At 37.9% G+C, this 15777-nt stretch overlaps 1 protein-coding gene across 1 annotated transcript in view; it reads left to right on the top strand.

The window, feature by feature from the left end:
• The window catches only part of UBE2E2 (ubiquitin conjugating enzyme E2 E2), a 377139-nt gene that overhangs the window by 57549 nt on the left and 303813 nt on the right, over positions 1–15777 (top strand). The window lies entirely within an intron of this gene.

Genomic DNA, 15777 nt, shown 5'->3' with positions numbered 1-15777 from the left:
TTCTTTGAAAGCAATTAATAAAGTCCCTTTCAAATTATTAAGTTATATAAATTCTTCATAATAATACTAAATTAGGTCAGTAGCATTGTTGCATTTTTTGCTTTGGAGTTTTTTCTGTATTTTAATGCAGTGCATTAGTTATTGCTTTGATATTTAGTTGCTTACCTGGAAGCTTTATTTATGTTCTGAGACACACATACACTCACACACATAAAATCACTTTCTTTTTATTACTGTCCATTTCTATTTTGTTCTCCCAGAGGTTGATAGAGCAGCATCTGGTCTAGCTTGAGTAATGTGCAGTCTTATTTCAGTTCCTCCTGTCTACCTGTATTGTTTGATAGAACATCAGACATTTAAAAAAGAATAGAAATCTGTTTGGGTGCTGTGAATCAAGAAGGAAGTGGTTTACCAACTTAGTCATTTCCCTATTTTTCCACCTCAGGTCTTGGAAAAGGGTGTATTTATGGGACATATATTCCTTTCCTCTAGATGGATGTGCCTTATGAGAGAAATTCTTTTAATAACTCCTGCACCTTGGCTCCTCTGTGTGTGTCTCCATCTTTTGGGAAAAGCTAAGTCAGAACTATAGCGGGCTCAGGTTGTCATCTAAATGGGATAGATATGTAATGACAATGACAGCATATGGCTCAGGCTAAGATCTTTCTTAGTGGTCTCCTACCCAGTTCTTCTCCATCAGAGCTGGGCTAGCCCTTCACTGGTCCCATGTCTCCAAGCCTGTTCAATCAAACCATGAGATGAGCTTTCATTCTTACATTTCTGTCTAAGGGTCAAGCTCATGAGTGACGATCTGCAACAGAATAACTCTCCTGTGTTTGCTTTACTGCTTTATCTTGCTTAAGGGAAGAAAAATTTAATATATTAGGACTTTCTTCTGGATTTTTTCCTTTTTTTTTTTTTGATTCATGGTACATTTGAAGCTCCAAAATATCCAGTGTCTAGTCCTGTACATGTCAGCATCACTTTCATCTCTTTTTAAGTTTGAACAAAAACAAATATTTCGTGGAAAAATTTGTAGTATATAGACTGACGTTTGCTCTACCTTTCTTCATCTTCCAGGATTATAAAATTAATAATTAGAAAGAAATCTCCAAACTTGGTACAATTTTCTATGTTATGTGTTTTTGCCTTTCTTCATTTAGTTCTGCCTCTTTCATCTGTTCAGCTATTGCCATTAAACAGAATTCTCTTCTACGAGAAATGAGTATTAGAAATGGATTTAAAAAGAAAAGGTTAATGAGAAAAGATGACAGTACATATATAACCATGTGATTGCTCTGTAAAGTATGAATTAATTATACTGATAATGGAGGCTAAGCCTAGCAGAGGGATGGGATTGGAATGCTGGCAGGATGGAATGGCCACTGCATGTGCAAGATTAGAGCATGTAATTGAGCATACTGAAGAGAAGACTTAGAACTTAGATTTTATTAGAAGGGCAAGAGGCAAAACAGATCCCTCACAAGGAGAGTAAAGATGGTGACTAGTGCATGTTTTTGATTGGACAAAAGAAAGAGATGTCACCAACAGTTTAGGATATGAGAGGGTGAGTCATGGAAATGATTTTAAGTGGGTTTTGATAGTGATAGTAAAATGTAGAAAAACAACTTAAACCTGTTTCTAACAGTTGACTCAAGGCCTACTGAAAAGAGTCACCTTAAGGTACTGCTTTTGAATGGTCTCCTTTTAAGTAGTTTGCTTTTCTATATCAGTTTTTTTAATAACAACAGTAAAAAGAGCTACCAAAAATCAGATCAGTAATCATTGATATTAACATGTTAACATGTTAATTATAATAAACATGTTTCTCTTGGTAGTGATCTTCTAAAAATGAATCTAACTTCAGGAAAGGAAAAGGTGTTTGTCATAATGTTTTGACTTGTGTGTAATAAAAGACTTTAAAACATAGAAAATCCTTTTCAGTTTTTTTAAGGTGATGCTTTAAAAAAACTTTTTTAAGTTTTTTATGAGAGAGAGAGAGACTGTGACCAGGGGAGGGTGAGAGAGAGAGGGAGGGAGACACAGAATCCGAAGCAGGCCAGGCTCCAGGCTCTGAGCTGTCAACACAGAGCCTGACATGGGACTCAAACTCAAAAATTGCAAGATCATGACCTGAGCTGAAGTCAGACGCTTGACCCATTGAGCCACCGTGGTGCCCCTTAAGGTGACTATTTTTTTTTAAATGTTTATTTATTTTGAGAGAGAATGAGAATACCCCAAGCAGGCTTCACACTGTCAGTGCAGAGCCTGATGCAGGGCTCAGTCTCATGACCTTGAAGATCATGACCTAAGCCAAAATCAGTTGGATGCTCAATCGACTGAGCCACCCAGGTGCCCTGCCCCTAAGGTGACCATTTTTGTATAAGTAAAACCTATTTTTAATTTTTTTTGTGCATATCACATTTTTTAAAAAATGCACCTCATTTTTTATTTTTTAAAAGTTTGTTTTTATTTATTTTGAGAGAGATATAGAGAGCAAGCAGGGGAGGACAAGAGAGAGAGGGAGACAGAATACCAGGTAGGTTCCATGCACTATCAGCACAGAGCCCAAAGTAGGGCTTGAACCCAAGAACCATGAGATCATGATCTGAGCTGAAATCAAGAGTCGGATGCTTAACCGACTGAGCCACCAGGTGCCCTTGCACCTTATTTTTTAAAGCAGAGTTAGGTTCCCAGAAAAACTGGGCAGAAGGTGTGGATTTCCCATATACCTCCTACTCCCACATATGCATAGGCTCCCCCATTATCAACATCCCCCACCAGAGTGGTACATTTGTTACAGTTGATGAACTTAACATTGACATGTTATTATCACTCAGAGTCGATATGAGAGTTCACTCTTAGTGATGTACCTTCTATGTGTTTGGAAAAATTTCTAATGACATGTATCCACCATTATAATATCATATGGAGTAGTTTCACTGCCCTAAAAAATCTTCTGTGTTCTGCCTGTTCAGTTCTCCCTTCCTCCAACACCTTATCTTTTTACTGTCTCCATAGTTTTGCCTTTTCCAGAATGTCATATAGTTGGAATCCAACAGTACACAGGTTTTCAGGCTGGCTTTTTTCACTCGATAATATGCGCTTAAAGTTCCTCCATGTCTTTTCATGGCTTGATTGCTGTTTCTCTTTAGCACTGAGTAATATTTCATTGGGTATGCCACAATTTATTTATCCATTCACCTACCAAAGGACATCCTGGTTACTTCCTTTTTTTTAATTTTTAAAGTTTATTTTTTTGAGAGAGTGGATGTGGAGGCAGGGCAGGCGGGGCAGCAGGAGGGAGGGAGGGAGAGAGAGAGAGAGAGAGAGGGAGAGAGAGAGAGAGATTGCCAAGCACTTCATGCTCAGTGTAGAGCCCAACACAGGGCTCAATCTCATGAACCATGAGATCATGAACTGAGCCGAAGTTGGATGCCTAACTGACTGAGCCACCCAGGCACTGTCTATAGTAAGTCTTGAAGTTGGATAGTCTTTCAGCTTTTTTCTTATCCTTCAATATCATGTTGGCTCTTAAGTGTTTTTTGCTTCTCTTTATATAAGAATTGACATCTTGACAATATTGAGGGTTCCTATCTATGGCTATGGGATAGATCTTAAATTCTTTGATTCCTTTCATCAGAGTTTTTTGTTTGTTTTCTTCATATAGAGCTTGTACATATTTTTTTTAGATTTATAACTTTTTTGGGAGGTCCTAATGTAAATGATATTGTGTTTTTCATTTCACATTTCACTTGTTTGTTACTAGTATCTAGGAAGGCAGTTAACTTTTGTGTGTCAACCTTGTATGACACAGTCTTGCTGTAATTGCTTATTAGTTTCAGGAATGTTCTTGTGGATTCTTCCAGATTTTTCACAAGATGATCGTGTCATCTGAAATGGTTTGTTTTGTTTGTTTTGTGGACGGCATAGGCTAGGTGGAGAAAAGCCTTCGTCACACATTCCATGAATCAGTGCAGCGTCATCTCTTCCCAGTGAGGGTGTCACCCCTGTCCCCTGTCTTCTCTGCAAAGTGTCTTGGGCTCCACAGATGACCTGAGGCTGCCCGTGTCACTGCTGCCCCCATGCAGGGCTCAGGCTCCAGGCTCCTCTTATCCCTCATTTGCTTTAAAACTCTCCTCTCTTTTTAAAATTAATAAATTAAGTTCTATTGCAGGTATAGTTGATATATACAGTGTTTTAGTAGTTTTACATGTACAACATAATGATTTGATACTCAGATCTGTTTTTTTTTTAATCTGCTTAAAAAATTTTTTTTGAATGTTTATTTATTTTTGAGGGAGAGAGAGATAAGACAGAGTGTGAGCAGGGGAGGAGCAGAGAGAAAGGGAGACACAGAATCCAAAACGGGCTCCAGGCTCTGAGCTGTCAGCACAGAGCCTGACACAGGGCTCAAATTCACAAACTGGGAAATCATGGTCTGAGCCAAAATCAGATGCTTAACTGACTGAGCCACCCAGGCACCCCTAAATTTGTTTTTTTTTTTTTAATTGCAGTGGAAAAGAAGTCACAAAAAGTGGCTTTAGGTCATGGAAAATGTATGGAACAGGGACAGGAATTTACCAACCAGTACTTCTGTGAGATACCTTTTTTCTTTTTTTAAGTTTTATTTTATTTATTTGAGAGAGAGACAGTGCAAGTGGGGGAGGGGCAGAGAGAGGGAAGGTGAGAATCCCAAGCAGGTTTTGCACCGCCAGCTCAGAGCCTGACACGTGGCGCAAACTCCCCAAATTGTGTAATCATGACCTGAGCCTAAACCAAGAGTCAGGCGCTTAACTGACTGAGCCAGCCAGGAGCCCCATCTCTGTGACATATCTTGAGTAACTACATAAGACCTGCTGAAGAGCCATCCTCTCTCTCCTAAAATAGACAAGGCAGCCTCTCCATATCTAGGGCATCCCTACATCACCGACTACTTCCTGGTGACCCTTGGGGGTGTGTGTGTGTGTGTGTGTGTGTATAAAGTTATATTTAAATTATTTTTGAGAGCATTGTTCTATAAGATACTAGGTTTTTTTTCTTTAAATATTTGCTGAAAATGTTGCATCTTATTATTTCTTCTTATGAAAAAATTGTATTTTTTAAAAAATCACTCAAATATAACAGTTTTTCTTAGAATTAAAGTTAGTGACCAGAGCCTATGTTGCATGTATAAATGTTAACATGTAGAAAAATTACTTTACATCATATCTGCCCCGTGGAAATTGTTTGTATGATTTAATGTACTTGAAGAGATTTATGTTGCTCTGTTTCCTTAAATAAAAGATTTCTGTGGAATATTTCAGGGTGAAAGGGGTCTAGAGAACTTCCATTTTAGAAACAAAAGAAACTCACTGATTTTCCTTACCAAGAGTTATGGACAGAAAATACATGAAATTAGATCAGTAGGCTGCAAAATTCACCTTAAGTTCATTAAATATAATGCTTGCCTGGAATTCTCTTTTCTCACAGAAGTACTCTGTGTGTAGACTTCTCTTTGTAGAAACAAGTTGTAAAAAGGACACGAGAGCCAGAACCTAAGAGGACCTGAGGTTGAAGGAGGATTTTGTTTAATTTCTTTATCAAAAACAATTTACTCTCTCATAAAAATAAATATCTTTTTCAAAAAATTAAAATTTTATTCTTTTGTGTCATTTAAAATTGTATCTCAGTGTTAAATTTCCCTTTTTAACTTGTCACGGTGGAGTCCTAGATGTGCATTGCAAGGTTAAACATTATTATTACTGATCTATGTGTCTTTGAAAGCATCTGACTTAGAAAGGAGATTTCTAATATATTAGTTTTTTTTTTGGAGTCATTGTACATATGTTAAGCATGATAGATCTATTATACAATTTAAAAATGCCATTATGGGGCATCTGGGTGGCTCAGTTGGTTGAGTGTCCAACTCTTGATTTCAGCTCAGGTCATGATCTCAAGGTCATGAGTTTGAGCCCTGTGCCAAGCTTTGTGCTGACAATATGGAGCCTGCTTGGGACGCTCTCTCTTGTTCTCTCGCTGTCTCACCCTCTTCTCCTCCCCTGTTTGCATGTGCTCTTGTGCATGCTTGCTCTTTCTCTCTCAGAATAAATAAACATTAACAAAAATAAAAACACCCTTCATTATATATGTTTACAATATTCTGTACTTTTTTTTTTAGAATTGGAAGACAGTTGTAAATTATAAGCCTATACCAAATTGTACCTGAATTATTTTCAGTGCCAAGAATATTTCAGTATAGTTTTAGTTTTAAAAAAAATAAATCAGAAAACTTAAAATTTAGGATGTGAAAATGATAGTTCTTTAATCCAATTATGTATAAAAACATTTTTTAAAAAGTAAGAAGATAATCTTCTATATAAAAAATTCCTTTAATTCAATAGAATAGTTGGTATTATAGTAAGCAATGTAAGGGTATGGTAGAATCCTTTAAAACCTTAGAAATATGTTTGAAAGTCCTTTTTAAAGTACGATATTCTGTGTTACAGAGGCAAGACTGGAATGCATTGGTATTATGAAAGCCTTTTACCTGTGGAGAAGTTAAGGCAAACCACCAAGATAACATAATGTTTAAATCTTACTGCAGTTTTAAATTTTGGTATACAAAGTCATTAGCTTCAGAAAGCATAGAACTCTTTTGGAATTATGCTAGCTTGCTTTCTAAATATACAAAGGAAAATAATTTTCTGATGAGGAAAAGCTAGTGTGACATTGGTGTTACAAAATTGAGATGTACCTCCTAGATTTGTCATGTCCAGGTTGAGAGAAGGAACATTTTTAACTTGTAGGTGAGAGGTAGGTGGAGAGATGTTCTTACTTGAGGAAAAACATGAGATTGGGATACAGAAGTCTGTTAACTCTATAATTAATAAACTACTTGAGCCATTGGGACAGCTGGGGGATTTTGACATCTAACTGAGTTAGGAGAGCAAACAACCATGGATTTCTGTCTTTTATTTATATCTTTTTGTCAGGTATTAGTTTTAAAGTCTGATATTTATATATGAGAGCCAAATAGAAAGATACTATGTTGAACCACTTGCATACAGATCTTTTGGGTGGTTGGGTTGAACTTCTTAAGTAATTAATTGCATTAACTTGTTGAATAGAATTTCTTTTTATTTAAAAATTTTTAATGTCTATTTTTGAGAGAGAGAGACAGAGAGAGAGTACGAGCAGGGGAGAGAGGAGGACAGAGAGAGAGGAGACACAGAATCTGAAGCAGGCTCCACGCTCTGAGCTGTCAGCAGGTAGGCCGATGTAGGGCTCCAAGTCATGAACCGTGAGGTCATGACCTTAGCCGAAGTTGGATGTTTAACCTACTCAGCCACCCAGGTGCCCCATACTTGCTTTATTAAAAGAATATTTCAGTCATTTTGATTTTTATAGTAATTTTGGTAGAGACTTAAAAGAAACATTAACAGATTTGACTTTATATTAATATTATAGAGCTTGGTTCGTAGATAGTTTATTTCTTGGATTCGGCGTAAGATTTTATGTAAATAAATACAAAAGTCATAGTGTTCTTAACCCTTTTTTATTTAGTGTAAAATTTTGGTGAAGTAGCATAGGTCATTGCTGCCTTAGAATAGGTATATCACCCTAAGCCTCCCTATGTTTTGTTTAAACAATTTTTTTTTAATTTTTATTTATTTTTGAGAGAGGGAGAATGCGAGCAGGGGAGGGGCAGAGAGAGGGAAAAAGAGGATTCAAAGTGGGCTCTGTGCTAAGAGCAGAGAGCCCAATGCTGGGCTTGATCTCACAAACTGCGAGATCATGACCTGAGCCAAAGGTGGACGCTTAACCAACTGAGCCACCCAAAGCACCCTTTCCATTTTTAAGATTCTAGATTGGACTGCCCAGACAACAGTTTATTTGTACTGTATCTCATTTCACAGAGGATTTTTGGTGACTACTACTACTGTTGCTACTGCTAATAAACATTTATTAAGTGCATGCTTACTTTGAGCTAGGCATATGATCTTGTCTAATTCCTACACAAATCCTATGAGGTGAGTATTATCTGTGTTTTGCAGTTGAGAAAATGATGCTTAGAGGAGTTAAGTAACTTGCCAAAATTTAACCTTCTAAGAGATGAAGCTAGAATGCAGATTTAGGAAATCTAATTTTTGCTCCTAATTTCTATGGGGGGGGGAGGGGATTGCAAACCAGAATTAAATGTCCAAACTGGGAAGAAAAAAGAAAAACAGTGGAATTTCATGTCTTTAGGTCCCATGGCTTTTATGACTGGATCATGAATTTGACTCTGAATTCACTGTAGGAAAAAAAAATGGAAGAGAGCAAAATGGGTATGTGAGAATACCACATAAAATCCTTTTCTTAGGACTTAATTCTCAAATAGAGTCCCTCTGTGGGAACCTCAAAAAAGGGTCTCTTTGGAAAATGTTGGGAATAATTTCTTCAGTAATATTTCTTATAATATATCTGGTTACAGGTTCAATAGGACTGCTTCTTTCTGATCTCACAATGAAACTTGAGGCAATAATGTCAAAGCATGATTTGGTCAGAGTTCTGTGAGATACTATGATAGTATGGACCAAGCATGCGTGGTTTGGTATGATCCATGTATGAAATCCAGAATACTGAGAAGGATGGAACGATGGTTTGTATGTTTGCCAGTCAATCCTGAGTTTTGTATATACTTCAGAAATCAAATGAACACAGAGTAGAGTTAACATCTTTGTTCTGAAAATTGAGAAGCAGAGACAAAGAACATAGTGACGATTCATGTTATTGAGTTCACAATTGAATGAGTATCCCAGTCTACAGGACTGTTCTAGAAGCCAAGAAGGTAAACTTTAGTAAGAAGATATTTTTCAGTCCTGTGAAATGCAGCAGAGATGCCTGATTAGATGAGGACTGAAAAATTAAATTTCAGAAACAGGTGTTATGTATCTTAGCAAGTACAGTGTCAGTGCTGAGTGTTGCAGAATAGAAATCCCATTGTCTTGGATTCAGGATTGAGTACAAGATGAGGAAGTGGCAACTTTGTGTGTTGACTTCTCTTGTAGTTGAATGTTGTAATGGGAAGGAGAGAACCTGAAGCTCAGGACCCCAGCATTGAAGGAGAAGTTTTGTTGAAGGACTTAAAGAGACTTGAGACTGTAGGCTAAGGACAAGGAACCAATTTAGAGGGAAATATTTAAGATAAAAAACCGTGATGATTGATGTTGCAAGGTACACATGTTTGGGCCTGGAAGGGATGGAATTCAGACCATTGAGGGTGGCAAATAAATCAGCTCTACTGAAAAATAGAGTACCTACTCGCTACCTTCCCCAAGTCATTCAGAGAAGTATAGACATGGGGATGAAAAAAAGGTGGATGAAATCAGAGTATGAATCAAGAGTGCATGACCCAACTGAAGAGGTGACTGAGACCAGCAACAGTTCTCTGCTAAACCCTGAAAATGAGAGCTGTCTTGGAAGCTGTAAATAAGGGGAACTGGGGGTGGAAGATGGGTTAAACTAGACAGTGACAGAGAAGCCAAGAATCCCAGCAAAAATAAAAATGTAATTCATTTTGACACTTCTTCCAGTGTATGATTTTGCTTTTGTACCTAGTGACTCCTTCTGCCTCAGGAGCTTGCTTACCCAGGAATACGTGTGGTGGAAGCAACAGGGAACTGGGTAGTAAGGAAGCTGGATTTGCACCTCTCATATAGGAAGTTTGTTGTAGGCAGATATTTGAAACCCATTTAGAGTTGGCATGTGGAGTTAAAAGCTAAAGACTAAAGGCCTTAGGGACTGTGTTTGTTGTTGGAGACACATTGAAATAAAGAAAAGTAGAGGACACTCAGTGACTGAACTGTATTTACTGGCTGGAAAGGCACACAGCCTGACCAGATCAGTTCTCAGCATCCAAGGGGAGTGGATTTCAGGGCTGAGTGAAGGGAAGAGGAAAAAAAGGAAAATGCTTTTCTATCATGTAAAGGGCTGGTTAAGAAAATGTCATCTACTTGGGGCATCAAAGAACAGCTTTTAGTTGATAATGCACCAGGAGCAGCGACAACTGAATAGTTTGTGCAAGGTGCTGGAGCTCTTTGTGGGCAGAGAGCAGAAAGCCCATGGCAATGAAAGTAGTAGAGAAAAATCATAGAGGAAGGAAAATGCTCTGCCACTTACTTAATGTGGTAAAGGCCTGGTAGAAAAGGGGAGAAATTGTTTCATTCTATTTGTAAGTAATCAACATGTTTCCCCGGCCCTCACAGCCCAAAATCAAGAAATAGGAGCCACAATAACACCAGAAACTAGGGATTTCTTGAAAGTCTTGGTTTGGAGCGCCTCTGTTTGACTTGGGGCTCCAGAAATGCCTTGTCCAAGTGTAGGCTCTGAGTGGCTAATGGATTTACTGTCTGGCTACTATGCCAGCAGCCATGGGCTAGAAAGGCCCCTACTTTTGAGGCTGTTAACGCTTTTGTGGTCAAGATTCCTTTCCTTTTTGCCACTTTTCCTTCAGTGGACAATTTTGTTTCTTGTGTCTAGTGGGCTCCCCCTACCACCAAGTCATCCACGGTGTGAGGGTCAGGAATCTTCTTCTGCTGATGGCCCATCAGTCTACCATGGTAAGATTGCCTTTGGGTTCAGGGCATGTGCCATGCCAGAATGGCAGATTTGTATCCATGGTACTTGGCAGAACTTGTCTCTTGCTCTCTCAGCACTCCTTTCAACAAGAGCCCCATGGGCTTGTGTTACTCTGCACCTATGGGATGAGCCTGAAACCAAGGCGTGAGAGTCATGGGAACCACTCAGTCTGGTTTGCAAACACACTAGGGGCTTAGCCCGCTTCTCTGCAGGGGTTGCTTCTGTTTTCCTCCTGGACAAGATTTTGTGTGATTTAGTTAAGCTGGTCTTCAGGAACTGTGGAGTACATATAGATAGAGAGATTAGGTCCTGATACAAGGGTCAACCCTTGTATTTTTGTCTTTTGAGCTTTCTCTCTCTATGTCTTGGGAAAAGAAATAAGGAAGAAATGGTTTGAGTGAACCCATCATTACTGGCTTCTGATTTTTCTAGCTCTGTCAGAAAGGTCATTTGTGTGGATACTTGTTACTAGTTATAATACTTAATAAGAGTTTCAGGAACGCATTTAATAGTTTCTCGTAGGTATACAATCGTTTTTCTCAAGCAGATTTGGTTTTTAATCACAAATCCTGCATTAAGAATGATAATAGTCTAACATTTTTGAGATCATCCTGACAACTGAATTTATACCCCATTTGTAAAGAGGCTGTCACTAATTGTATCTGCTTGCATCTTGTGTAACCTGTGAGCAATTTGGAGGGAACAGATTCATTTTATTCATTCTTCTGTTCGTTATGCTTACTGTGTAGTAGACATGCAGAAGTGGAGATAGTAACAATAATGAATAGAAACATGAAGTTTCTGGAACTTGTATTCTGATGGATCTTCAAAAGATTCTTGAGGGGTGTGTGTGAGGGAGGAGAGTTTTGAAATGGGCATATGGGATGGTCTGTTAGGGTTCCCCAGAGAAGCAGAGCCAACAGGATGTATATAGAGAGAAAGAGATTTATTATAAGGAAGTCCTAAGATGTGCACTGCACAAGCTGGAGATCTAGGAGAACTGATGGTGTAGTTCCAGTCAGAGTCCAGAGGCCTAAGAATTGTGAGTGCTGATGGCATATGATTCAGTCCAAAAGCTCGCAAGCTTAAGACTCAAGAAGAGCTGATGTTTTCAGTTTGAGTTGACTGGAACTCAAAGTTGGCAGGAAAAGACGGATGTCCTGGCTCAAGCAGTCAGACTGGAGGGCTTCCCTCTTATTTCAGGGAAGGTTAGACTTCTTGTTCTAGTCAGACCTTGAACTCATTGGTTGAGGGCCATCCACATTAGGGAGGGCAGTGTGCCTTACTCAGCCTTTGATGCAAATGTTAATTTCAAAAACACCCTGAGACACACCCAGAATACTGTTTGACCAAATGTCAGTTAACACCCACCCCCAGCCTAGTCAAGCTGGCACACAAAATTAACTGTCATAGACAGTTTATACTTCTACAAGAAGTTTATAGTATAAACAGCAGTATAATCATTTTAAAGCATCATGAAATAGGCCCTGAACTTCTAAAATTGTTGAACTAGAAATTACTCTCCCATTTTCCAGGATTATTTTCATTTGAAGTTGACCTAGTGTATGTTATTAAAAAACTATTCAGGTGTTAACAAACTTGACTCTTCTTAGTGATTGAATCACTCTTGTGCAGAAACCCTTTGGTGCAATGGAAAAAAAAGTGCTGTTGGTAAAAGAAGGGATGTCAAATGTAGTACAGGGCTGTTGAGTTAAATTTTTTTAAAAAGTTCAGTAGCAATGAACTGCCATGCTGCTTTATTATCTCTCCCTATATGTAGTGCTGATTTCTGATCTTTCTGGATTGTGTTCAAAACAAATGACGGTCTGTGAATGCAAAAATACTAGTATTTTGTGATAGCCTTTTAAGTTATAAAAACTCATATCGTTGAAAAAATTCCTAGATTCATAAAATGATTTTTACTGTCCACATATTCCTTTACTTATGTGTCCCATCATTTATCCTTTATCACTAAAATTGTTTACTGTTTAATGATGCAGTGAATATTCTTGTTTATAAGTGTTCTACATAGCTCTCCCTCACTTTTTTTTTTTACAGTAAATGTTGTGCAGTTAATAAATAAATGGAGTGGAGCTGTGTCAGTGTCTAGTTTTGAATAGGTTTAATAAATATTGCCTAATTGCTTTTATTTATACACTCTTATATAAAATATTAATAATAACAGCTAACTTGTATTGAGTGCTAGGTAGAACCTGGGCTTTATATGGATTTTTTCATTCAATCCTCAAAATAACCTTGTGAGGGAGGTGCTAATATCACCCTTCAGGAAACAGCTGAGTACCTACTATGTGCAAAGCACTGTGATAGGCAAGGGGACTATAGGAATGAACAAAGCAACCGTTGTTGATGCCCACATTCTAAAGGAAAAGGACAGCGACTATTCTCAGTTTATTTGTAATTGTGAGAAAGACTGAAAGAGGAATTTAGGCTACTTTGAAAGTGTATCACACAGGGTATGGGGCGCGGTGTGTGACAAGAAAACAATTATCATTGAAAAAACACCTTTACAGCCTAAGTTGAGTAGGACATATGGGGGAAGGAAGTGTTTTAGGTTGAGGAGGCAGCATGTGTGAAGGTCTTGAGGTGGTAAAATGGGGGCATGTTCAAGGAACTGCAATTAGATGAAATGTGACTGGAACTATGAGGTGTCTAGAATAGCTCAGGGTGAGACTGGGGCTAGATCACACAGGGTCTTTTTTGGTCATATTAAGGATTCTGTACTCTGTCCTCAAAATATTGGGAAACGTTTGAAGTATTCCAGGTAGAGGCCCTAGTGGATTTACTTTTTAAAAAGAACACTTTGGCTGCCATATGGACAATGGGTTTGTAAGGTATACAGTTTTCTATTTGCTCTATAATTTTCATCAGCCCTTTTAATGTCAGTTTGATAGGTAGAGGTGCTTACATTTCTTAAAAAGAAGCCAACTTAAATCTTTAATCATGGGGGTTGATGCAGGGGTTGGAGCTGGGGCTTGGGGGAGAAGGAAGGGATGATTCAAGGTTTAGAAGAAACTCTCGATCTCTTCTGTCACGGTGTCCAGAAGACTAAGTTTGTATTTGAGAAGAATATGTTGCCCAGCAGTTCTGATTTGTGAACAGTCTGAATTTGGGGAGCTGCTTTCTGTCATGATGCTTGCCGCCATCCCATCTGGTGTTCAGTGATCACATCAGAAAGGATGTCATTTAAGGGTCTTACTAAAAGATTCTGAGGACTCTGTAGATTGACACGACATGGTATGGGGGAGAAACGTAGATATAAGGTTATTTTTATTTTATTGTATGATTTCTGTCTCTTTTTATCTGCCTCGTGATGCCAGTGAAACTAAGACGGCTGTCTGGCATGTGTATAGGTTGGTTGTTAGAGAGCCTCTTATGGTTTCACTTACCTTCTCTAGACAGCTCTTCCAGTGTTACCAACCTCCTATTTTTTCTCCTAAGATTTAGACAGTAAATTACAACCCATTTCTTACAATTGTAGTTCCATAAAAGGTACACTTCTGTTTGTTCTAATTTTTCCTCTTAAATTTTAGTTTCAAGAAACAGAGCTTTTAAAAAAAAATTTCCTGCTTTTGATCAAGTTAAAAATTTTTAACTGAAAAATTTTAATACATAAACTAAGGAAAGGTTAATAGCCCTTACCATAGAACTCCTTTCCGTTTACCCTCTTTGAATCTTTTCATGATCTCAGAAGGGAAAAAAAGATGGAAAGTTTGTAAAAATATTAATATATTTTGTAATGCTTTCTGTATTCTAAAATGTATTGTGAATCTTGTCTTGTAGTGGAATCATGACACAGACTTATGTGTTCAAATGATCTTGCTACTTTTTACTTCGATTACTCAGAAGTAAGCTTGAGTGCAGCAAAGCTCTAAAAATTACAAGTAGAGTGGGTTGTGTTTTGAGGTCTTTAATCATTATAAACTAAAGTGAAATAGAAAAGTTCCCTCAAAATACTGTTTTGGGATGTGATTTTATATTGTAGGTATTTATACTTTGGTTTTCTTTCTTTTTTTTTTTTTTTAACATTTATTTATTTTGAAGGGAGGAGGGGCAGAGAAAGAGGAGAGAGAGAATCCCAAGCAGACTCTGCCCTGTCAGTACCAATGTGGAGCTTGATCCCACGAACTGTGAGATCATGACCTGAGCCAAAATCAAGAGTTGGACACTTAACTGACTGAGCCATCCAGGTGCCCGTTTGTTCTTATTTCTGATCATGTATGTGATTTTGGGATTATTTCATTACGTGAAGAAGATTTATAAAAGTGAAAGAAATAGTTCATCATAGTATTAATATTTTAACAGTAATCTTCTGTACCTGCCTTAGGAAGAGATAAAAAAAATTTTTTCCTTTTATTCTTCAAAACAAAATAAAACTGAGCTAATTTAAGCAGGCAGTTTCTGGGAAAACAAAGGCTTTGGTCTACATGCTTTTGATAGTAGATATTGTGACCATATCATGTATGCTTTCTTAATAATGTCTGACATTATCAGATTGATTAACTCAGCATGGGGCCTAATCAGATTTAACTGCGGTTGGCAGCTGTACACTAGAAGAATAGTTAATACAGAGGAGGAATAAAATTAGTTTTTTAATAAGCTGCGTTAAATAAAAAACTAAAAAAAGTATCAGGAGTGTTCATTGTTTCCCATTGACATGTAAAACTGTTGTGTTCACACAGTATCCTTCTCAAATCCATGCTGATGTATATTTTCAAAGATTGGCTACTGCCAGAATATACCCATGCTGATAATAAGATTTGCATTTGATAATTGATAGTGTAGGTTTCAGGGAGTTATGATTTCCTGCAGGCTTCAGAGGTCAACATTTTTATCTATGTAGTGTGTTCATTGTGTAAACGTCATAGATTATCCAACCCATCTAAGAACTAGAACCAAAACCTCTGCTTACTTTTCCTAGAATCAACATATTTCTTTAAAAACTTAGTGTTTGCTGGTGCCTGGGTAGCTCGGTCAGTTGAGCATCCATCTTTGGCTCAGGTCATGATCTCATGGTTTGTGAGTTTGAACTCGCATTGGGCTCTGTGCTGACAGCTCGGAGCTTGGAGCCTACTTCAGATTCTGTGTCTACCTCTCTCTCTGCCCCTCCCTTGCTTGCACTCTGTCTCTCTAAAATAAACAAACATTTTTAAAAAA

Source organism: Lynx rufus, unplaced genomic scaffold, assembly GCF_022079265.1.
Source record: "Lynx rufus isolate CCGP_SWC_20201006 ecotype Redwood Valley unplaced genomic scaffold, mLynRuf1.p SCAF_5, whole genome shotgun sequence".
NCBI classification, from domain to species: Eukaryota; Metazoa; Chordata; class Mammalia; order Carnivora; family Felidae; genus Lynx; species Lynx rufus.
This window is presented reverse-complemented; position numbering and strand designations above follow the sequence as displayed.